The sequence below is a fragment of the Larus michahellis genome, chromosome 6 (genome assembly GCF_964199755.1).
Source record: "Larus michahellis chromosome 6, bLarMic1.1, whole genome shotgun sequence".
Taxonomy (NCBI): domain Eukaryota; kingdom Metazoa; phylum Chordata; class Aves; order Charadriiformes; family Laridae; genus Larus; species Larus michahellis.
Genome location: NC_133901.1, coordinates 11,626,736 through 11,651,213, shown reverse-complemented (window position 1 = coordinate 11,651,213; position 24,478 = coordinate 11,626,736). Strand labels below are relative to the sequence as shown.

Here is a 24,478-nt window from a genome sequence, read left to right as displayed (position 1 = left end):
CGCCTGCCGCAACCACACGCGCACCTGCCCCCCCGACACAACCCCCCACCCGCAACACCAAAACGCTCAACACCCCTCCGCCCGCCGCCAAAAGCCTACAGCACCCAACATGCCACGCGCAACACTCCAGAAAACCCCCACACCCCTGCCACACGGCCCGCAGCCCCACACACCCGCCCGCCTGCCGCAACTACACCCGCACCTGCCCCAACACAGCCCCCCAAAATACTTACACACCACTCCCACACGCCCCGCGCCCTCCAGCCCCACACACCCACCCGCCTGCCGCAACACCCCACTCGCAACACCAAAACACTCAACACCCCCCCGCCTGCCGGCAAAAGCCTACAACAGCCCAAAAAACCTCCACAAGCCTCCCACGTGCCCCACAAGCCCACACACCCACCCGCCTGCCGCAACCACACCCGCACCTGCCCCCCTGCCGGACGCAACAGCAAAACGCGCAGCACCCCTCCGCCTGCCGGCAAAAGCCTACAGCACCCGGTATTCCCAGGCGGTCTCCCATCCAAGTACTAACCGGGCCCGACCCTGCTTAGCTTCCGAGATCAGACGAGATCGGGCGTTCTCAGGGTGGTATGGCCGTAGGCACCCCTCTGCCCCACAACAGCCCTCTCCACACCCACCGCCCACACCGCCCTCCCGCACTCACACACACCCCCACGCCCACAACAACGCCTCACACCACACACACACACACAAACACACGCACAACACACGCACCTACCCACAACACACTTCACACAAAACAACACCCCACACGCAACACCCCGCAAAAAATACACACCCCTCACCACACGCACCCTGCCCTACACACACACACACACACACGCCTCACCCAACAACACACGCACCTCACACAACACAACACCCCCCACACAACACCACTAAGTACTTACACCACACTCACGCACCGCACACGCCCTACAGCCCCACACACCCTCCCTCCTCCCGCAACAACACGCGCACCTGCCCCGACGCCTGCCACAATACCCCACTCGCAACACCACAACGCTCGCCAGACGCTCCGCCCGACGCCAAAATCATACAGCACCCAACACCCCAAAAGACCTCCACACCCCTGCTACACGCCCCGCAGCCCCGCACACCCACCCGCCTGCCGCAACACCCCACTCGCAACACCAAAACACTCAACGCCCCCCCGCCTGCCGGCAAAAGCCTACAGCACCCAACAACCCAAAAAACCTCCACAAGCCTCCCACGTGCCCTGCAGCCCCACACACCCACCCGCCTGCCGCAACCACACACGCACCTGCCCCCCCGACACAACCCCCCACCCGCAACACCAAAACGCTCAACACCCCTCCGCCCGCCGCCAAAAGCCTACAGCACCCAACATGCCACGCGCAACACTCCAGAAAACCCCCACACCCCTGCCACACGGCCCACAGCCCCACACACCCGCCCGCCTGCCGCAACTACACCCGCACCTGCCCCAACACAGCCCCCCAAAATACTTACACACCACTCCCACACGCCCCGCGCCCTCCAGCCCCACACACCCACCCGCCTGCCGCAACACCCCACTCGCAACACCAAAACACTCAACACCCCCCCGCCTGCCGGCAAAAGCCTACAAGAGCCCAAAAAACCTCCACAAGCCTCCCACACGCCCCGCAGCCCCACACACCCACCCGCCTGCCGCAACCACACGCGCACCTGCCCCCCCGACACAACCCCCCACCCGCAACACCAAAACGCTCAACACCCCTCTGCCCGCCGCCAAAAGCCTACAGCACCCAACATGCCACGCGCAACACTCCAGAAAACCTCCACACCCCTGCCACACGGCCCGCAGCCCCACAAACCCGCCCGCCTGCCGCAACACCCCACTCGCAACACCAAAACACTCAACACCCCCCCGCCTGCCGGCAAAAGCCTACAACAGCCCAAAAAACCTCCACAAGCCTCCCACGCGCCCTGCAGCCCCACACGCCCACCCGCCTGCCGCAACCACACCCGCACCTGCCCCCCTGCCGGACGCAACAGCAAAACGCGCAGCACCCCTCCGCCCGCCGGCAAAAGCCTACAGCACCCGGTATTCCCAGGCGGTCTCCCATCCAAGTACTAACCGGGCCCGACCCTGCTTAGCTTCCGAGATCAGACGAGATCGGGCGTTCTCAGGGTGGTATGGCTGTAGGCACCCCTCTGCCCCACAACAGCCCTCTCCACACCCACCGCCCACACCGCCCTCCCGCACTCACACACACCCCCACGCCCACAACAACGCCTCACACCACACACACACACACACAAACACACGCACAACACACGCACCTACCCACAACACACCTCACACAAAACAACACCCCACACGCAACACCCCGCAAAAAATACACACCCCTCACCACACGCACCCTGCCCTACACACACACACACACACACACACGCCTCACCCAACAACACACGCACCTCACACAACACAACACCCCACACACAACACCACTAAGTACTTACACCACACTCACGCACCGCACACGCCCTACAGCCCCACACACCCTCCCTCCTCCCGCAACAACACGCGCACCTGCCCCGACGCCTGCCACAATACCCCACTCGCAACACCACAACGCTCGCCAGACGCTCCGCCCGACGCCAAAATCATACAGCACCCAACACCCCAAAAGACCTCCACACCCCTGCTACACGCCCCGCAGCCCCGCACACCCACCCGCCTGCCGCAACACCCCACTCGCAACACCAAAACACTCAACGCCCCCCCGCCTGCCGGCAAAAGCCTACAGCACCCAACAACCCAAAAAACCTCCACAAGCCTCCCACGTGCCCTGCAGCCCCACACACCCACCCGCCTGCCGCAACCACACGCGCACCTGCCCCCCCGACACAACCCCCCACCCGCAACACCAAAACGCTCAACACCCCTCCGCCCGCCGCCAAAAGCCTACAGCACCCAACATGCCACGCGCAACACTCCAGAAAACCCCCACACCCCTGCCACACGGCCCGCAGCCCCACACACCCGCCCGCCTGCCGCAACTACACCCGCACCTGCCCCAACACAGCCCCCCAAAATACTTACACACCACTCCCACACGCCCCGCGCCCTCCAGCCCCACACACCCACCCGCCTGCCGCAACACCCCACTCGCAACACCAAAACACTCAACACCCCCCCGCCTGCCGGCAAAAGCCTACAACAGCCCAAAAAACCTCCACAAGCCTCCCACGTGCCCTGCAGCCCCACACACCCACCCGCCTGCCGCAACCACACCCGCACCTGCCCCCCTGCCGGACGCAACAGCAAAACGCGCAGCACCCCTCCGCCCGCCGGCAAAAGCCTACAGCACCCGGTATTCCCAGGCGGTCTCCCATCCAAGTACTAACCGGGCCCGACCCTGCTTAGCTTCCGAGATCAGACGAGATCGGGCGTTCTCAGGGTGGTATGGCCGTAGGCACCCCTCTGCCCCACAACAGCCCTCTCCACACCCACCGCCCACACCGCCCTCCCGCACTCACACACACCCCTACGCCCACAACAACGCCTCACACCACACACACACACACAAACACACGCACAACACACGCACCTACCCACAACACACCTCACACAAAACAACACCCCACACGCAACACCCCGCAAAAAATACACACCCCTCACCACACGCACCCTGCCCTACACACACACACACACACACGCCTCACCCAACAACACACGCACCTCACACAACACAACACCCCACACACAACACCACTAAGTACTTACACCACACTCACGCACCGCACACGCCCTACAGCCCCACACACCCTCCCTCCTCCCGCAACAACACACGCACCTGCCCCGACGCCTGCCACAATACCCCACTCGCAACACCACAACGCTCGCCAGACGCTCCGCCCGACGCCAAAATCATACAGCACCCAACACCCCAAAAGACCTCCACACCCCTGCTACACGCCCCGCAGCCCCGCACACCCACCCGCCTGCCGCAACACCCCACTCGCAACACCAAAACACTCAACGCCCCCCCGCCTGCCGGCAAAAGCCTACAGCACCCAACAACCCAAAAAACCTCCACAAGCCTCCCACGTGCCCTGCAGCCCCACACACCCACCCGCCTGCCGCAACCACACGCGCACCTGCCCCCCCGACACAACCCCCCACCCGCAACACCAAAACGCTCAACACCCCTCCGCCCGCCGCCAAAAGCCTACAGCACCCAACATGCCACGCGCAACACTCCAGAAAACCCCCACACCCCTGCCACACGGCCCGCAGCCCCACACACCCGCCCGCCTGCCGCAACTACACCCGCACCTGCCCCAACACAGCCCCCCAAAATACTTACACACCACTCCCACACGCCCCGCGCCCTCCAGCCCCACACACCCACCCGCCTGCCGCAACACCCCACTCGCAACACCAAAACACTCAACACCCCCCCGCCTGCCGGCAAAAGCCTACAACAGCCCAAAAAACCTCCACAAGCCTCCCACGTGCCCTGCAGCCCCACACACCCACCCGCCTGCCGCAACCACACCCGCACCTGCCCCCCTGCCGGACGCAACAGCAAAACGCGCAGCACCCCTCCGCCCGCCGGCAAAAGCCTACAGCACCCGGTATTCCCAGGCGGTCTCCCATCCAAGTACTAACCGGGCCCGACCCTGCTTAGCTTCCAAGATCAGACGAGATCGGGCGTTCTCAGGGTGGTATGGCCGTAGGCACCCCTCTGCCCCACAACAGCCCTCTCCACACCCACCGCCCACACCGCCCTCCCGCACTCACACACACCCCCACGCCCACAACAACGCCTCACACCACACACACACACACAAACACACGCACAACACACGCACTACCCACAACACACTTCACACAAAACAACACCCCACACGCAACACCCCGCAAAAAATACACACCCCTCACCACACGCACCCTGCCCTACACACACACACACACACACGCCTCACCCAACAACACACGCACCTCACACAACACAACACCCCACACACAACACCACTAAGTACTTACACCACACTCACGCACCGCACACGCCCTACAGCCCCACACACCCTCCCTCCTCCCGCAACAACACACGCACCTGCCCCGACGCCTGCCACAATACCCCACTCGCAACACCACAACGCTCGCCAGACGCTCCGCCCGACGCCAAAATCATACAGCACCCAACACCCCAAAAGACCTCCACACCCCTGCTACACGCCCCGCAGCCCCGCACACCCACCCGCCTGCCGCAACACCCCACTCGCAACACCAAAACACTCAACGCCCCCCCGCCTGCCGCCAAAAGCCTACAGCACCCAACAACCCAAAAAACCTCCACAAGCCTCCCACGTGCCCTGCAGCCCCACACACCCACCCGCCTGCCGCAACCACACGCGCACCTGCCCCCCCGACACAACCCCCCACCCGCAACACCAAAACGCTCAACACCCCTCCGCCCGCCGCCAAAAGCCTACAGCACCCAACATGCCACGCGCAACACTCCAGAAAACCCCCACACCCCTGCCACACGGCCCGCAGCCCCACACACCCGCCCGCCTGCCGCAACTACACCCGCACCTGCCCCAACACAGCCCCCCAAAATACTTACACACCACTCCCACACGCCCCGCGCCCTCCAGCCCCACACACCCACCCGCCTGCCGCAACACCCCACTCGCAACACCAAAACACTCAACACCCCCCCGCCTGCCGGCAAAAGCCTACAACAGCCCAAAAAACCTCCACAAGCCTCCCACGTGCCCCACAAGCCCACACACCCACCCGCCTGCCGCAACCACACGCGCACCTGCCCCCCCGACACAACCCCCCACCCGCAACACCAAAACGCTCAACACCCCTCTGCCCGCCGCCAAAAGCCTACAGCACCCAACATGCCACGCGCAACACTCCAGAAAACCTCCACACCCCTGCCACACGGCCCGCAGCCCCACAAACCCGCCCGCCTGCCGCAACACCCCACTCGCAACACCAAAACACTCAACACCCCCCCGCCTGCCGGCAAAAGCCTACAACAGCCCAAAAAACCTCCACAAGCCTCCCACGCGCCCTGCAGCCCCACACGCCCACCCGCCTGCCGCAACCACACCCGCACCTGCCCCCCTGCCGGACGCAACAGCAAAACGCGCAGCACCCCTCCGCCCGCCGGCAAAAGCCTACAGCACCCGGTATTCCCAGGCGGTCTCCCATCCAAGTACTAACCAGGCCCGACCCTGCTTAGCTTCCGAGATCAGACGAGATCGGGCGTTCTCAGGGTGGTATGGCCGTAGGCACCCCTCTGCCCCACAACAGCCCTCTCCACACCCACCGCCCACACCGCCCTCCCACACTCACACACACCCCCACGCCCACAACAACGCCTCACACCACACACACACACACAAACACACGCACAACACACGCACCTACCCACAACACACCTCACACAAAACAACACCCCACACGCAACACCCCGCAAAAAATACACACCCCTCACCACACGCACCCTGCCCTACACGCACACACACACACACACACGCCTCACCCAACAACACACGCACCTCACACAACACAACACCCCACACACAACACCACTAAGTACTTACACCACACTCACGCACCGCACACGCCCTACAGCCCCACACACCCTCCCTCCTCCTGCAACAACACGCGCACCTGCCCCGACGCCTGCCACAATACCCCACTCGCAACACCACAACGCTCGCCAGACGCTCCGCCCGACGCCAAAATCATACAGCACCCAACACCCCAAAAGACCTCCACACCCCTGCTACACGCCCCGCAGCCCCGCACACCCACCCGCCTGCCGCAACACCCCACTCGCAACACCAAAACACTCAACGCCCCCCCGCCTGCCGGCAAAAGCCTACAGCACCCAACAACCCAAAAAACCTCCACAAGCCTCCCACGTGCCCTGCAGCCCCACACACCCACCCGCCTGCCGCAACCACACGCGCACCTGCCCCCCCGACACAACCCCCCACCCGCAACACCAAAACGCTCAACACCCCTCCGCCCGCCGCCAAAAGCCTACAGCACCCAACATGCCACGCGCAACACTCCAGAAAACCTCCACACCCCTGCCACACGGCCCGCAGCCCCACACACCCGCCCGCCTGCCGCAACTACACCCGCACCTGCCCCAACACAGCCCCCCAAAATACTTACACACCACTCCCACACGCCCCGCGCCCTCCAGCCCCACACACCCACCCGCCTGCCGCAACACCCCACTCGCAACACCAAAACACTCAACACCCCCCCGCCTGCCGGCAAAAGCCTACAACAGCCCAAAAAACCTCCACAAGCCTCCCACGTGCCCCACAGCCCCACACGCCCACCCGCCTGCCGCAACCACACCCGCACCTGCCCCCCTGCCGGACGCAACAGCAAAACGCGCAGCACCCCTCCGCCTGCCGGCAAAAGCCTACAGCACCCGGTATTCCCAGGCGGTCTCCCATCCAAGTACTAACCGGGCCCGACCCTGCTTAGCTTCCGAGATCAGACGAGATCGGGCGTTCTCAGGGTGGTATGGCCGTAGGCACCCCTCTGCCCCACAACAGCCCTCTCCACACCCACCGCCCACACCGCCCTCCCGCACTCACACACACCCCCACGCCCACAACAACGCCTCACACCACACACACACACACAAACACACGCACAACACACGCACCTACCCACAACACACCTCACACAAAACAACACCCCACACGCAACACCCCGCAAAAAATACACACCCCTCACCACACGCACCCTGCCCTACACACACACACACACACACACACGCCTCACCCAACAACACACGCACCTCACACAACACAACACCCCACACACAACACCACTAAGTACTTACACCACCCTCACGCACCGCACACGCCCTACAGCCCCACACACCCTCCCTCCTCCCGCAACAACACGCGCACCTGCCCCGACGCCTGCCACAATACCCCACTCGCAACACCACAACGCTCGCCAGACGCTCCGCCCGACGCCAAAATCATACAGCACCCAACACCCCAAAAGACCTCCACACCCCTGCTACACGCCCCGCAGCCCCGCACACCCACCCGCCTGCCGCAACACCCCACTCGCAACACCAAAACACTCAACGCCCCCCCGCCTGCCGGCAAAAGCCTACAGCACCCAACAACCCAAAAAACCTCCACAAGCCTCCCACGTGCCCTGCAGCCCCACACACCCACCCGCCTGCCGCAACCACACGCGCACCTGCCCCCCCGACACAACCCCCCCACCCGCAACACCAAAACGCTCAACACCCCTCCGCCCGCCGCCAAAAGCCTACAGCACCCAACATGCCACGCGCAACACTCCAGAAAACCCCCACACCCCTGCCACACGGCCCGCAGCCCCACACACCCGCCCGCCTGCCGCAACTACACCCGCACCTGCCCCAACACAGCCCCCCAAAATACTTACACACCACTCCCACACGCCCCGCGCCCTCCAGCCCCACACACCCACCCGCCTGCCGCAACACCCCACTCGCAACACCAAAACACTCAACACCCCCCCGCCTGCCGGCAAAAGCCTACAAGAGCCCAAAAAACCTCCACAAGCCTCCCACACGCCCCGCAGCCCCACACACCCACCCGCCTGCCGCAACCACACGCGCACCTGCCCCCCCGACACAACCCCCCACCCGCAACACCAAAACGCTCAACACCCCTCTGCCCGCCGCCAAAAGCCTACAGCACCCAACATGCCACGCGCAACACTCCAGAAAACCTCCACACCCCTGCCACACGGCCCGCAGCCCCACAAACCCGCCCGCCTGCCGCAACACCCCACTCGCAACACCAAAACACTCAACACCCCCCCGCCTGCCGGCAAAAGCCTACAACAGCCCAAAAAACCTCCACAAGCCTCCCACGCGCCCTGCAGCCCCACACGCCCACCCGCCAGCCGCAACCACACCCGCACCTGCCCCCCTGCCGGACGCAACAGCAAAACGCGCAGCACCCCTCCGCCCGCCGGCAAAAGCCTACAGCACTCTGTATTCCCGGGCGGTCTCCCATCCAAGTACTAACCGGGCCCGCCCCTGCTTAGCTTCCGAGATCAGACGAGATCGGGCGTTCTCAGGGTGGTATGGCCGTAGGCACCCCTCTGCCCCACAACAGCCCTCTCCACACCCACTGCCCACACCGCCCTCCCGCACTCACACACACCCCCACGCCCACAACAACGCCTCACACCACACACACACACACAAACACACGCACAACACACGCACCTACCCACAACACACCTCACACAAAACAACACCCCACACGCAACACCCCGCAAAAAATACACACCCCTCACCACACGCACCCTGCCCTACACACACACACACACACACACACGCCTCACCCAACAACACACGCACCTCACACAACACAACACCCCACACACAACACCACTAAGTACTTACACCACACTCACGCACCGCACACGCCCTACAGCCCCACACACCCTCCCTCCTCCCGCAACAACACGCGCACCTGCCCCGACGCCTGCCACAATACCCCACTCGCAACACCACAACGCTCGCCAGACGCTCCGCCCGACGCCAAAATCATACAGCACCCAACACCCCAAAAGACCTCCACACCCCTGCTACACGCCCCGCAGCCCCGCACACCCACCCGCCTGCCGCAACCACACACGCACCTGCCCCCCCGACACAACCCCCCACCCGCAACACCAAAACGCTCAACACCCCTCCGCCCGCCGCCAAAAGCCTACAGCACCCAACATGCCACGCGCAACACTCCAGAAAACCCCCACACCCCTGCCACACAGCCCGCAGCCCCACACACCCGCCCGCCTGCCGCAACTACACCCGCACCTGCCCCAACACAGCCCCCCAAAATACTTACACACCACTCCCACACGCCCCGCGCCCTCCAGCCCCACACACCCACCCGCCTGCCGCAACACCCCACTCGCAACACCAAAACACTCAACACCCCCCCGCCTGCCGGCAAAAGCCTACAACAGCCCAAAAAACCTCCACAAGCCTCCCACGTGCCCCGCAGCCCCACACGCCCACCCGCCTGCCGCAACCACACCCGCACCTGCCCCCCTGCCGGATGCAACAGCAAAACGCGCAGCACCCCTCCGCCCGCCGGCAAAAGCCTACAGCACCCGGTATTCCCAGGCGCTCTCCCATCCAAGTACTAACCGGGCCCGACCCTGCTTAGCTTCCGAGATCAGACGAGATCGGGCGTTCTCAGGGTGGTATGGCCGTAGGCACCCCTCTGCCCCACAACAGCCCTCTCCACACCCACCGCCCACACCGCCCTCCCGCACTCACACACACCCCCACGCCCACAACAACGCCTCACACCACACACACACACACAAACACACGCACAACACACGCACCTACCCACAACACACCTCACACAAAACAACACCCCACACGCAACACCCCGCAAAAAATACACACCCCTCACCACACGCACCCTGCCCTACACACACACACACACGCCTCACCCAACAACACACGCACCTCACACAACACAACACCCCACACACAACACCACTAAGTACTTACACCACACTCACGCACCGCACACGCCCTACAGCCCCACACACCCTCCCTCCTCCCGCAACAACACGCGCACCTGCCCCGACGCCTGCCACAATACCCCACTCGCAACACCACAACGCTCGCCAGACGCTCCGCCCGACGCCAAAATCATACAGCACCCAACACCCCAAAAGACCTCCACACCCCTGCTACACGCCCCGCAGCCCCGCACACCCACCCGCCTGCCGCAACACCCCACTCGCAACACCAAAACACTCAACGCCCCCCCGCCTGCCGGTAAAAGCCTACAGCACCCAACAACCCAAAAAACCTCCACAAGCCTCCCACGTGCCCTGCAGCCCCACACACCCACCCGCCTGCCGCAACCACACACGCACCTGCCCCCCCGACACAACCCCCCACCCGCAACACCAAAACGCTCAACACCCCTCCGCCCGCCGCCAAAAGCCTACAGCACCCAACATGCCACGCGCAACACTCCAGAAAACCTCCACACCCCTGCCACACGGCCCGCAGCCCCACACACCCGCCCGCCTGCCGCAACTACACCCGCACCTGCCCCAACACAGCCCCCCAAAATACTTACACACCACTCCCACACGCCCCGCGCCCTCCAGCCCCACACACCCACCCGCCTGCCGCAACACCCCACTCGCAACACCAAAACACTCAACACCCCCCCGCCTGCCGGCAAAAGCCTACAACAGCCCAAAAAACCTCCACAAGCCTCCCACGTGCCCTGCAGCCCCACACACCCACCCGCCTGCCGCAACCACACGCGCACCTGCCCCCCCGACACAACCCCCCACCCGCAACACCAAAACGCTCAACACCCCTCCGCCCGCCGCCAAAAGCCGACAGCACCCAACATGCCTCGCGCAACACTCCAGAAAACCTCCACACCCCTGCCACACGGCCCGCAGCCCCACAAACCCACCCGCCTGCCGCAACACCCCACTCGCAACACCAAAACACTCAACACCCCCCCGCCTGCCGGCAAAAGCCTACAACAGCCCAAAAAACCTCCACAAGCCTCCCACGCGCCCCGCAGCCCCACACGCCCACCCGCCTGCCGCAACCACACCCGCACCTGCCCCCCTGCCGGACGCAACAGCAAAACGCGCAGCACCCCTCCGCCCGCCGGCAAAAGCCTACAGCACCCGCTATTCCCAGGCGCTCGCCCATCCAAGTACTAACCGGGCCCGACCCTGCTTAGCTTCCGAGATCAGACGAGATCGGGCGTTCTCAGGGTGGTATGGCCGTAGGCACCCCTCTGCCCCACAACAGCCCTCTCCACACCCACCGCCCACACCGCCCTCCCGCACTCACACACACCCCCACGCCCACAACAACGCCTCACACCACACACACACACACAAACACACGCACAACACACGCACCTACCCACAACACACCTCACACAAAACAACACCCCACACGCAACACCCCGCAAAAAATACACACCCCTCACCACACGCACCCTGCCCTACACACACACACGCCTCACCCAACAACACACGCACCTCACACAACACAACACCCCACACACAACACCACTAAGTACTTACACCACACTCAAGCACCGCACATGCCCTACAGCCCCACACACCCTCCCTCCTCCCGCAACAACACGCGCACCTGCCCCGACGCCTGCCACAATACCCCACTCGCAACACCACAACGCTCGCCAGACGCTCCGCCCGATGCCAAAATCATACAGCACCCAACACCCCAAAAGACCTCCACACCCCTGCTACACGCCCCGCAGCCCCGCACACCCACCCGCCTGCCGCAACACCCCACTCGCAACACCAAAACACTCAACGCCCCCCCGCCTGCCGGCAAAAGCCTACAGCACCCAACAACCCAAAAAACCTCCACAAGCCTCCCACGTGCCCTGCAGCCCCACACACCCACCCGCCTGCCGCAACCACACACGCACCTGCCCCCCCGACACAACCCCCCACCCGCAACACCAAAACGCTCAACACCCCTCCGCCCGCCGCCAAAAGCCTACAGCACCCAACATGCCACGCGCAACACTCCAGAAAACCCCCACACCCCTGCCACACGGCCCGCAGCCCCACACACCCACCCGCCTGCCGCAACTACACCCGCACCTGCCCCAACACAGCCCCCCAAAATACTTACACACCACTCCCACACGCCCCGCGCCCTCCAGCCCCACACACCCGCCCGCCTGCCGCAACACCCCACTCGCAACACCAAAACACTCAACACCCCCCCGCCTGCCGGCAAAAGCCTACAACAGCCCAAAAAACCTCCACAAGCCTCCCACGCGCCCCGCAGCCCCACACGCCCACCCGCCTGCCGCAACCACACCCGCACCTGCCCCCCTGCCGGATGCAACAGCAAAACGCGCAGCACCCCTCCGCCCGCCGGCAAAAGCCTACAGCACCCGGTATTCCCAGGCGGTCTCCCATCCAAGTACTAACCGGGCCCGACCCTGCTTAGCTTCCGAGATCAGACGAGATCAGGCGTTCTCAGGGTGGTATGGCCGTAGGCACCCCTCTGCCCCACAACAGCCCTCTCCACACCCACCGCCCACACCGCCCTCCCGCACTCACACACACCCCCACGCCCACAACAACGCCTCACACCACACACACACACACAAACACACGCACAACACACGCACCTACCCACAACACACCTCACACAAAACAACACCCCACACGCAACACCCCGCAAAAAATACACACCCCTCACCACACGCACCCTGCCCTACACACACACACACACGCCTCACCCAACAACACACGCACCTCACACAACACAACACCCCACACACAACACCACTAAGTACTTACACCACACTCACGCACCGCACACGCCCTACAGCCCCACACACCCTCCCTCCTCCCGCAACAACACGCGCACCTGCCCCGACGCCTGCCACAATACCCCACTCGCAACACCACAACGCTCGCCAGACGCTCCGCCCGACGCCAAAATCATACAGCACCCAACACCCCAAAAGACCTCCACACCCCTGCTACACGCCCCGCAGCCCCGCACACCCACCCGCCTGCCGCAACACCCCACTCGCAACACCAAAACACTCAACGCCCCCCCGCCTGCCGGTAAAAGCCTACAGCACCCAACAACCCAAAAAACCTCCACAAGCCTCCCACGTGCCCTGCAGCCCCACACACCCACCCGCCTGCCGCAACCACACACGCACCTGCCCCCCCGACACAACCCCCCACCCGCAACACCAAAACGCTCAACACCCCTCCGCCCGCCGCCAAAAGCCTACAGCACCCAACATGCCACGCGCAACACTCCAGAAAACCTCCACACCCCTGCCACACGGCCCGCAGCCCCACACACCCGCCCGCCTGCCGCAACTACACCCGCACCTGCCCCAACACAGCCCCCCAAAATACTTACACACCACTCCCACACGCCCCGCGCCCTCCAGCCCCACACACCCACCCGCCTGCCGCAACACCCCACTCGCAACACCAAAACACTCAACACCCCCCCGCCTGCCGGCAAAAGCCTACAACAGCCCAAAAAACCTCCACAAGCCTCCCACGTGCCCTGCAGCCCCACACACCCACCCGCCTGCCGCAACCACACGCGCACCTGACCCCCCGACACAACCCCCCACCCGCAACACCAAAACGCTCAACACCCCTCCGCCCGCCGCCAAAAGCCTACAGCACCCAACATGCCTCGCGCAACACTCCAGAAAACCTCCACACCCCTGCCACACGGCCCGCAGCCCCACAAACCCACCCGCCTGCCGCAACACCCCACTCGCAACACCAAAACACTCAACACCCCCCCGCCTGCCGGCAAAAGCCTACAACAGCCCAAAAAACCTCCACAAGCCTCCCACGCGCCCCGCAGCCCCACACGCCCACCCGCCAGCCGCAACCACACCCGCACCTGCCCCCCTGCCGGATGCAACAGCAAAACGCGCAGCACCCCTCCGCCCGCCGGCAAAAGCCTACAGCACTCTGTATTCCCGGGCGGTCTCCCATCCAAGTACTAACCGGGCCCGCCCCTGCTTAGCTTCCGAGATCAGACGAGATCAGGCGTTCTCAGGGTGGTATGGCCGTAGGCACCCCTCTGCCCCACAACAGCCCTCTCCACACCCACCGCCCACACCGCCCTCCCGCACTCACACACACCCCCACGCCCACAACAACGCCTCACACCACACACACACACACAAACACACGCACAACACACGCACCTACCCACAACACACCTCACACAAAACAACACCCCACACGCAACACCCCGCAAAAAATACACACCCCTCACCACACGCACCCTGCCCTACACACACACACACACACACACACGCCTCACCCAACAACACACGCACCTCACACAACACAACACCCCACACACAACACCACTAAGTACTTACACCACACTCACGCACCGCACACGCCCTACAGCCCCACACACCCTCCCTCCTCCCGCAACAACACGCGCACCTGCCCCGACGCCTGCCACAATACCCCACTCGCAACACCACAACGCTCGCCAGACGCTCCGCCCGACGCCAAAATCATACAGCACCCAACACCCCAAAAGACCTCCACACCCCTGCTACACGCCCCGCAGCCCCGCACACCCACCCGCCTGCCGCAACACCCCACTCGCAACACCAAAACACTCAACGCCCCCCCGCCTGCCGGTAAAAGCCTACAGCACCCAACAACCCAAAAAACCTCCACAAGCCTCCCACGTGCCCTGCAGCCCCACACACCCACCCGCCTGCCGCAACCACACACGCACCTGCCCCCCCGACACAACCCCCCACCCGCAACACCAAAACGCTCAACACCCCTCCGCCCGCCGCCAAAAGCCTACAGCACCCAACATGCCACGCGCAACACTCCAGAAAACCTCCACACCCCTGCCACACGGCCCGCAGCCCCACACACCCGCCCGCCTGCCGCAACTACACCCGCACCTGCCCCAACACAGCCCCCCAAAATACTTACACACCACTCCCACACGCCCCGCGCCCTCCAGCCCCACACACCCACCCGCCTGCCGCAACACCCCACTCGCAACACCAAAACACTCAACACCCCCCCGCCTGCCGGCAAAAGCCTACAACAGCCCAAAAAACCTCCACAAGCCTCCCACGTGCCCTGCAGCCCCACACACCCACCCGCCTGCCGCAACCACACGCGCACCTGACCCCCCGACACAACCCCCCACCCGCAACACCAAAACGCTCAACACCCCTCCGCCCGCCGCCAAAAGCCTACAGCACCCAACATGCCACGCGCAACACTCCAGAAAACCCCCACACCCCTGCCACACGGCCCGCAGCCCCACACACCCGCCCGCCTGCCGCAACTACACCCGCACCTGCCCCAACACAGCCCCCCAAAATACTTACACACCACTCCCACACGCCCCGCGCCCTCCAGCCCCACACACCCACCCGCCTGCCGCAACACCCCACTCGCAACACCAAAACACTCAACACCCCCCCGCCTGCCGGCAAAAGCCTACAACAGCCCAAAAAACCTCCACAAGCCTCCCACGTGCCCCGCAGCCCCACACGCCCACCCGCCAGCCGCAACCACACCCGCACCTGCCCCCCTGCCGGATGCAACAGCAAAACGCGCAGCACCCCTCCGCCCGCCGGCAAAAGCCTACAGCACTCTGTATTCCCGGGCGGTCTCCCATCCAAGTACTAACCGGGCCCGACCCTGCTTAGCTTCCGAGATCAGACGAGATCGGGCGTTCTCAGGGTGGTATGGCCGTAGGCACCCCTCTGCCCCACAACAGCCCTCTCCACACCCACCGCCCACACCGCCCTCCCGCACTCACACACACCCCCACGCCCACAACAACGCCTCACACCACACACACACACACAAACACACGCACAACACACGCACCTACCCACAACACACCTCACACAAAACAACACCCCACACGCAACACCCCGCAAAAAATACACACCCCTCACCACACGCACCCTGCCCTACACACACACACACACGCCTCACCCAACAACACACGCACCTCACACAACACAACACCCCACACACAACACCACTAAGTACTTACACCACACTCACGCACCGCACACGCCCTACAGCCCCACACACCCTCCCTCCTCCCGCAACAACACGCGCACCTGCCCCGACGCCTGCCACAATACCCCACTCGCAACACCACAACGCTCGCCAGACGCTCCGCCCGACGCCAAAATCATACAGCACCCAACACCCCAAAAGACCTCCACACCCCTGCTACACGCCCCGCAGCCCCGCACACCCACCCGCCTGCCGCAACACCCCACTCGCAACACCAAAACACTCAACGCCCCCCCGCCTGCCGGTAAAAGCCTACAGCACCCAACAACCCAAAAAACCTCCACAAGCCTCCCACGTGCCCTGCAGCCCCACACACCCACCCGCCTGCCGCAACCACACACGCACCTGCCCCCCCGACACAACCCCCCACCCGCAACACCAAAACGCTCAACACCCCTCCGCCCGCCGCCAAAAGCCTACAGCACCCAACATGCCACGTGCAACACTCCAGAAAACCTCCACACCCCTGCCACACGGCCCGCAGCCCCACACACCCGCCCGCCTGCCGCAACTACACCCGCACCTGCCCCAACACAGCCCCCCAAAATACTTACACACCACTCCCACACGCCCCGCGCCCTCCAGCCCCACACACCCACCCGCCTGCCGCAACACCCCACTCGCAACACCAAAACACTCAACACCCCCCCGCCTGCCGGCAAAAGCCTACAACAGCCCAAAAAACCTCCACAAGCCTCCCACGTGCCCTGCAGCCCCACACACCCACCCGCCTGCCGCAACCACACGCGCACCTGACCCCCCGACACAACCCCCCACCCGCAACACCAAAACGCTCAACACCCCTCCGCCCGCCGCCAAAAGCCTACAGCACCCAACATGCCACGCGCAACACTCCAGAAAACCCCCACACCCCTGCCACACGGCCCGCAGCCCCACACACCCGCCCGCCTGCCGCAACTACACCCGCACCTGCCCCAACACAGCCCCCCAAAATACTTACACACCACTCCCACACGCCCCGCGCCCTCCAGCCCCACACACCCACCCGCCTGCCGCAACACCCCACTCGCAACACCAAAACACTCAACACCCCCCCGCCTGCCGGCAAAAGCCTACAACAGCCCAAAAAACCTCCACAAGCCTCCCACGCGCCCCGCAGCCCCACACGCCCACCCGCCTGCCGCAACCACACCCGCACCTGCCCCCCTGCCGGACGCAACAGCAAAACGCGCAGCACCCCTCCGCCCGCCGGCAAAAGCCTACAGCACCCGCTATTCCCAGGCGCTCGCCCATCCAAGTACTAACCGGGCCCGACCCTGCTTAGCTTCCGAGATCAGACGAGATCGGGCGTTCTCAGGGTGGTATGGCCGTAGGCACCCCTCTGCCCCACAACAGCCCTCTCCACACCCACCGCCCACACCGCCCTCCCGCACTCACACACACCCCCACGCCCACAACAACGCCTCACACCACACACACACACACAAACACACGCACAACACACGCACCTACCCACAACACACCTCACACAAAACAACACCCCACACGCAACACCCCGCAAAAAATACACACCCCTCACCACACGCACCCTGCCCTACACACACACACGCCTCACCCAACAACACACGCACCTCACACAACACAACACCCCACACACAACACCACTAAGTACTTACACCACACTCACGCACCGCACACGCCCTACAGCCCCACACACCCTCCCTCCTCCCGCAACAACACGCGCACCTGCCCCGACGCCTGCCACAATACCCCACTCGCAACACCACAACGCTCGCCAGACGCTCCGCCCGACGCCAAAATCATACAGCACCCAACACCCCAAAAGACCTCCACACCCCTGCTACACGCCCCGCAGCCCCGCACACCCACCCGCCTGCCGCAACACCCCACGCGCAACACCAAAACACTCAACGCCTCCCCGCCTGCCGGTAAAAGCCTACAGCACCCAACAACCCAAAAAACCTCCACAAGCCTCCCACGTGCCCTGCAGCCCCACACACCCACCCGCCTGCCGCAACCACACACGCACCTGCCCCCCCGACACAACCCCCCACCCGCAACACCAAAACGCTCAACACCCCTCCGCCCGCCGCCAAAAGCCTACAGCACCCAACATGCCACGCGCAACACTCCAGAAAACCTCCACACCCCTGCCACACGGCCCGCAGCCCCACACACCCGCCCGCCTGCCGCAACTACACCCGCACCTGCCCCAACACAGCCCCCCAAAATACTTACACACCACTCCCACACGCCCCGCGCCCTCCAGCCCCACACACCCACCCGCCTGCCGCAACACCCCACTCGCAACACCAAAACACTCAACACCCCCCCGCCTGCCGGCAAAAGCCTACAACAGCCCAAAAAACCTCCACAAGCCTCCCACGCGCCCCGCAGCCCCACACGCCCACCCGCCTGCCGCAACCACACCCGCACCTGCCCCCCTGCCGGACGCAACAGCAAAACGCGCAGCACCCCTCCGCCCGCCGGCAAAAGCCTACAGCACCCGGTATTCCCGGGCGCTCTCCCATCCAAGTACTAACCGGGCCCGACCCTGCTTAGCTTCCGAGATCAGACGAGATCGGGCGTTCTCAGGGTGGTATGGCCGTAGGCACCCCTCTGCCCCACAACAGCCCTCTCCACACCCACCGCCCACACCGCCCTCCCGCACTCACACACACCCCCACGCCCACAACAACGCCTCACACCACACACACACACACAAACACACGCACAACACACGCACCTACCCACAACACACCTCACACAAAACAACACCCCACACGCAACACCCCGCAAAAAATACACACCCCTCACCACACGCACCCTGCCCTACACACACACACACACACACACACGCCTCACCCAACAACACACGCACCTCACACAACACAACACCCCACACACAACACCACTAAGTACTTACACCACACTCAAGCACCGCACATGCCCTACAGCCCCACACACCCTCCCTCCTCCCGCAACAACACGCGCACCTGCCCCGACGCCTGCCACAATACCCCACTCGCAACACCACAACGCTCGCCAGACGCTCCGCCCGATGCCAAAATCATACAGCACCCAACACCCCAAAAGACCTCCACACCCCTGCTACACGCCCCGCAGCCCCGCACACCCACCCGCCTGCCGCAACACCCCACTCGCAACACCAAAACACTCAACGCCCCCCCGCCTGCCGGCAAAAGCCTACAGCACCCAACAACCCAAAAAACCTCCACAAGCCTCCCACGTGCCCTGCAGCCCCACACACCCACCCGCCTGCCGCAACCACACACGCACCTGCCCCCCCGACACAACCCCCCACCCGCAACACCAAAACGCTCAACACCCCTCCGCCCGCCGCCAAAAGCCTACAGCACCCAACATGCCACGCGCAACACTCCAGAAAACCCCCACACCCCTGCCACACGGCCCGCAGCCCCACACACCCACCCGCCTGCCGCAACTACACCCGCACCTGCCCCAACACAGCCCCCCAAAATACTTACACACCACTCCCACACGCCCCGCGCCCTCCAGCCCCACACACCCGCCCGCCTGCCGCAACACCCCACTCGCAACACCAAAACACTCAACACCCCCCCGCCTGCCGGCAAAAGCCTACAACAGCCCAAAAAACCTCCACAAGCCTCCCACGCGCCCCGCAGCCCCACACGCCCACCCGCCTGCCGCAACCACACCCGCACCTGCCCCCCTGCCGGATGCAACAGCAAAACGCGCAGCACCCCTCCGCCCGCCGGCAAAAGCCTACAGCACCCGGTATTCCCAGGCGGTCTCCCATCCAAGTACTAACCGGGCCCGACCCTGCTTAGCTTCCGAGATCAGACGAGATCGGGCGTTCTCAGGGTGGTATGGCCGTAGGCACCCCTCTGCCCCACAACAGCCCTCTCCACACCCACCGCCCACACCGCCCTCCCGCACTCACACACACCCCCACGCCCACAACAACGCCTCACACCACACACACACACACAAACACACGCACAACACACGCACCTACCCACAACACACCTCACACAAAACAACACCCCACACGCAACACCCCGCAAAAAATACACACCCCTCACCACACGCACCCTGCCCTACACACACACACGCCTCACCCAACAACACACGCACCTCACACAACACAACACCCCACACACAACACCACTAAGTACTTACACCACACTCACGCACCGCACACGCCCTACAGCCCCACACACCCTCCCTCCTCCCGCAACAACACGCGCACCTGCCCCGACGCCTGCCACAATACCCCACTCGCAACACCACAACGCTCGCCAGACGCTCCGCCCGACGCCAAAATCATACAGCACCCAACACCCCAAAAGACCTCCACACCCCTGCTACACGCCCCGCAGCCCCGCACACCCACCCGCCTGCCGCAACACCCCACGCGCAACACCAAAACACTCAACGCCTCCCCGCCTGCCGGTAAAAGCCTACAGCACCCAACAACCCAAAAAACCTCCACAAGCCTCCCACGTGCCCTGCAGCCCCACACACCCACCCGCCTGCCGCAACCACACACGCACCTGCCCCCCCGACACAACCCCCCACCCGCAACACCAAAACGCTCAACACCCCTCCGCCCGCCGCCAAAAGCCTACAGCACCCAACATGCCACGCGCAACACTCCAGAAAACCTCCACACCCCTGCCACACGGCCCGCAGCCCCACACACCCGCCCGCCTGCCGCAACTACACCCGCACCTGCCCCAACACAGCCCCCCAAAATACTTACACACCACTCCCACACGCCCCGCGCCCTCCAGCCCCACACACCCACCCGCCTGCCGCAACACCCCACTCGCAACACCAAAACACTCAACACCCCCCCGCCTGCCGGCAAAAGCCTACAACAGCCCAAAAAACCTCCACAAGCCTCCCACGCGCCCCGCAGCCCCACACGCCCACCCGCCTGCCGCAACCACACCCGCACCTGCCCCCCTGCCGGACGCAACAGCAAAACGCGCAGCACCCCTCCGCCCGCCGGCAAAAGCCTACAGCACCCGGTATTCCCAGGCGCTCTCCCATCCAAGTACTAACCGGGCCCGACCCTGCTTAGCTTCCGAGATCAGACGAGATCGGGCGTTCTCAGGGTGGTATGGCCGTAGGCACCCCTCTGCCCCACAACAGCCCTCTCCACACCCACCGCCCACACCGCCCTCCCGCACTCACACACACCCCCACGCCCACAACAACGCCTCACACCACACACACACACACAAACACACGCACAACACACGCACCTACCCACAACACACCTCACACAAAACAACACCCCACACGCAACACCCCGCAAAAAATACACACCCCTCACCACACGCACCCTGCCCTACACACACACACACACACACACACGCCTCACCCAACAACACACGCACCTCACACAACACAACACCCCACACACAACACCACTAAGTACTTACACCACACTCAAGCACCGCACATGCCCTACAGCCCCACACACCCTCCCTCCTCCCGCAACAACACGCGCACCTGCCCCGACGCCTGCCACAATACCCCACTCGCAACACCACAACGCTCGCCAGACGCTCCGCCCGATGCCAAAATCATACAGCACCCAACACCCCAAAAGACCTCCACACCCCTGCTACACGCCCCGCAGCCCCGCACACCCACCCGCCTGCCGCAACACCCCACTCGCAACACCAAAACACTCAACGCCCCCCCGCCTGCCGGCAAAAGCCTACAGCACCCAACAACCCAAAAAACCTCCACAAGCCTCCCACGTGCCCTGCAGCCCCACACACCCACCCGCCTGCCGCAACCACACACGCACCTGCCCCCCCGACACAACCCCCCACCCGCAACACCAAAACGCTCAACACCCCTCCGCCCGCCGCCAAAAGCCTACAGCACCCAACATGCCACGCGCAACACTCCAGAAAACCCCCACACCCCTGCCACACGGCCCGCAGCCCCACACACCCACCCGCCTGCCGCAACTACACCCGCACCTGCCCCAACACAGCCCCCCAAAATACTTACACACCACTCCCACACGCCCCGCGCCCTCCAGCCCCACACACCCGCCCGCCTGCCGCAACACCCCACTCGCAACACCAAAACACTCAACACCCCCCCGCCTGCCGGCAAAAGCCTACAACAGCCCAAAAAACCTCCACAAGCCTCCCACGCGCCCCGCAGCCCCACACGCCCACCCGCCTGCCGCAACCACACCCGCACCTGCCCCCCTGCCGGATGCAACAGCAAAACGCGCAGCACCCCTCCGCCCGCCGGCAAAAGCCTACAGCACCCGGTATTCCCAGGCGGTCTCCCATCCAAGTACTAACCGGGCCCGACCCTGCTTAGCTTCCGAGATCAGACGAGATCAGGCGTTCTCAGGGTGGTATGGCCGTAGGCACCCCTCTGCCCCACAACAGCCCTCTCCACACCCACCGCCCACACCGCCCTCCCGCACTCACACACACCCCCACGCCCACAACAACGCCTCACACCACACACACACACACAAACACACGCACAACACACGCACCTACCCACAACACACCTCACACAAAACAACACCCCACACGCAACACCCCGCAAAAAATACACACCCCTCACCACACGCACCCTGCCCTACACACACACACACACGCCTCACCCAACAACACACGCACCTCACACAACACAACACCCCACACACAACACCACTAAGTACTTACACCACACTCACGCACCGCACACGCCCTACAGCCCCACACACCCTCCCTCCTCCCGCAACAACACGCGCACCTGCCCCGACGCCTGCCACAATACCCCACTCGCAACACCACAACGCTCGCCAGACGCTCCGCCCGACGCCAAAATCATACAGCACCCAACACCCCAAAAGACCTCCACACCCCTGCTACACGCCCCGCAGCCCCGCACACCCACCCGCCTGCCGCAACACCCCACTCGCAACACCAAAACACTCAACGCCCCCCCGCCTGCCGGTAAAAGCCTACAGCACCCAACAACCCAAAAAACCTCCACAAGCCTCCCACGTGCCCTGCAGCCCCACACACCCACCCGCCTGCCGCAACCACACACGCACCTGCCCCCCCGACACAACCCCCCACCCGCAACACCAAAACGCTCAACACCCCTCCGCCCGCCGCCAAAAGCCTACAGCACCCAACATGCCACGCGCAACACTCCAGAAAACCTCCACACCCCTGCCACACGGCCCGCAGCCCCACACACCCGCCCGCCTGCCGCAACTACACCCGCACCTGCCCCAACACAGCCCCCCAAAATACTTACACACCACTCCCACACGCCCCGCGCCCTCCAGCCCCACACACCCACCCGCCTGCCGCAACACCCCACTCGCAACACCAAAACACTCAACACCCCCCCGCCTGCCGGCAAAAGCCTACAACAGCCCAAAAAACCTCCACAAGCCTCCCACGTGCCCTGCAGCCCCACACACCCACCCGCCTGCCGCAACCACACGCGCACCTGACCCCCCGACACAACCCCCCACCCGCAACACCAAAACGCTCAACACCCCTCCGCCCGCCGCCAAAAGCCTACAGCACCCAACATGCCTCGCGCAACACTCCAGAAAACCTCCACACCCCTGCCACACGGCCCGCAGCCCCACAAACCCACCCGCCTGCCGCAACACCCCACTCGCAACACCAAAACACTCAACACCCCCCGCCTGCCGGCAAAAGCCTACAACAGCCCAAAAAACCTCCACAAGCCTCCCACGCGCCCCGCAGCCCCACACGCCCACCCGCCAGCCGCAACCACACCCGCACCTGC

At 64.3% G+C, this 24,478-nt stretch overlaps 17 non-coding genes across 17 annotated transcripts; all 17 read right to left on the bottom strand.

Moving 5' to 3' along the window:
- Positions 1 to 489: 489 nt before the first annotated feature.
- Positions 490 to 608, bottom strand: LOC141745667 (5S ribosomal RNA). The gene has a single exon (XR_012587938.1). It is a non-coding gene; the product is annotated as a 5S ribosomal RNA (ribosomal RNA).
- Positions 609 to 2,062: 1,454 nt separating this feature from the next.
- Positions 2,063 to 2,181, bottom strand: LOC141745585 (5S ribosomal RNA). The gene has a single exon (XR_012587859.1). It is a non-coding gene; the product is annotated as a 5S ribosomal RNA (ribosomal RNA).
- A 1,154-nt stretch (positions 2,182 to 3,335) lies between these two features.
- On the bottom strand, positions 3,336 to 3,454 carry LOC141745655 (5S ribosomal RNA). Its single transcript, XR_012587927.1, has one exon. It is a non-coding gene; the product is annotated as a 5S ribosomal RNA (ribosomal RNA).
- A 1,148-nt stretch (positions 3,455 to 4,602) lies between these two features.
- LOC141745673 (5S ribosomal RNA) lies at positions 4,603 to 4,721 on the bottom strand. Its single transcript, XR_012587944.1, has one exon. It is a non-coding gene; the product is annotated as a 5S ribosomal RNA (ribosomal RNA).
- Positions 4,722 to 6,174: 1,453 nt separating this feature from the next.
- On the bottom strand, positions 6,175 to 6,293 carry LOC141745586 (5S ribosomal RNA). The gene has a single exon (XR_012587860.1). It is a non-coding gene; the product is annotated as a 5S ribosomal RNA (ribosomal RNA).
- Positions 6,294 to 7,445: 1,152 nt separating this feature from the next.
- LOC141745644 (5S ribosomal RNA) lies at positions 7,446 to 7,564 on the bottom strand. The gene has a single exon (XR_012587916.1). It is a non-coding gene; the product is annotated as a 5S ribosomal RNA (ribosomal RNA).
- Positions 7,565 to 9,023: 1,459 nt separating this feature from the next.
- LOC141745875 (5S ribosomal RNA) lies at positions 9,024 to 9,142 on the bottom strand. The gene has a single exon (XR_012588142.1). It is a non-coding gene; the product is annotated as a 5S ribosomal RNA (ribosomal RNA).
- A 1,017-nt stretch (positions 9,143 to 10,159) lies between these two features.
- Positions 10,160 to 10,278, bottom strand: LOC141745741 (5S ribosomal RNA). Its single transcript, XR_012588011.1, has one exon. It is a non-coding gene; the product is annotated as a 5S ribosomal RNA (ribosomal RNA).
- A 1,450-nt stretch (positions 10,279 to 11,728) lies between these two features.
- On the bottom strand, positions 11,729 to 11,847 carry LOC141745798 (5S ribosomal RNA). Its single transcript, XR_012588067.1, has one exon. It is a non-coding gene; the product is annotated as a 5S ribosomal RNA (ribosomal RNA).
- A 1,140-nt stretch (positions 11,848 to 12,987) lies between these two features.
- On the bottom strand, positions 12,988 to 13,106 carry LOC141745656 (5S ribosomal RNA). The gene has a single exon (XR_012587928.1). It is a non-coding gene; the product is annotated as a 5S ribosomal RNA (ribosomal RNA).
- A 1,450-nt stretch (positions 13,107 to 14,556) lies between these two features.
- LOC141745884 (5S ribosomal RNA) lies at positions 14,557 to 14,675 on the bottom strand. The gene has a single exon (XR_012588151.1). It is a non-coding gene; the product is annotated as a 5S ribosomal RNA (ribosomal RNA).
- A 1,559-nt stretch (positions 14,676 to 16,234) lies between these two features.
- On the bottom strand, positions 16,235 to 16,353 carry LOC141745815 (5S ribosomal RNA). The gene has a single exon (XR_012588084.1). It is a non-coding gene; the product is annotated as a 5S ribosomal RNA (ribosomal RNA).
- Positions 16,354 to 17,904: 1,551 nt separating this feature from the next.
- Positions 17,905 to 18,023, bottom strand: LOC141745797 (5S ribosomal RNA). The gene has a single exon (XR_012588066.1). It is a non-coding gene; the product is annotated as a 5S ribosomal RNA (ribosomal RNA).
- Positions 18,024 to 19,163: 1,140 nt separating this feature from the next.
- Positions 19,164 to 19,282, bottom strand: LOC141745777 (5S ribosomal RNA). Its single transcript, XR_012588047.1, has one exon. It is a non-coding gene; the product is annotated as a 5S ribosomal RNA (ribosomal RNA).
- Positions 19,283 to 20,434: 1,152 nt separating this feature from the next.
- Positions 20,435 to 20,553, bottom strand: LOC141745633 (5S ribosomal RNA). The gene has a single exon (XR_012587905.1). It is a non-coding gene; the product is annotated as a 5S ribosomal RNA (ribosomal RNA).
- A 1,140-nt stretch (positions 20,554 to 21,693) lies between these two features.
- LOC141745739 (5S ribosomal RNA) lies at positions 21,694 to 21,812 on the bottom strand. The gene has a single exon (XR_012588009.1). It is a non-coding gene; the product is annotated as a 5S ribosomal RNA (ribosomal RNA).
- Positions 21,813 to 22,964: 1,152 nt separating this feature from the next.
- LOC141745654 (5S ribosomal RNA) lies at positions 22,965 to 23,083 on the bottom strand. The gene has a single exon (XR_012587926.1). It is a non-coding gene; the product is annotated as a 5S ribosomal RNA (ribosomal RNA).
- Between the last annotated feature and the right edge of the window lie 1,395 nt (positions 23,084 to 24,478).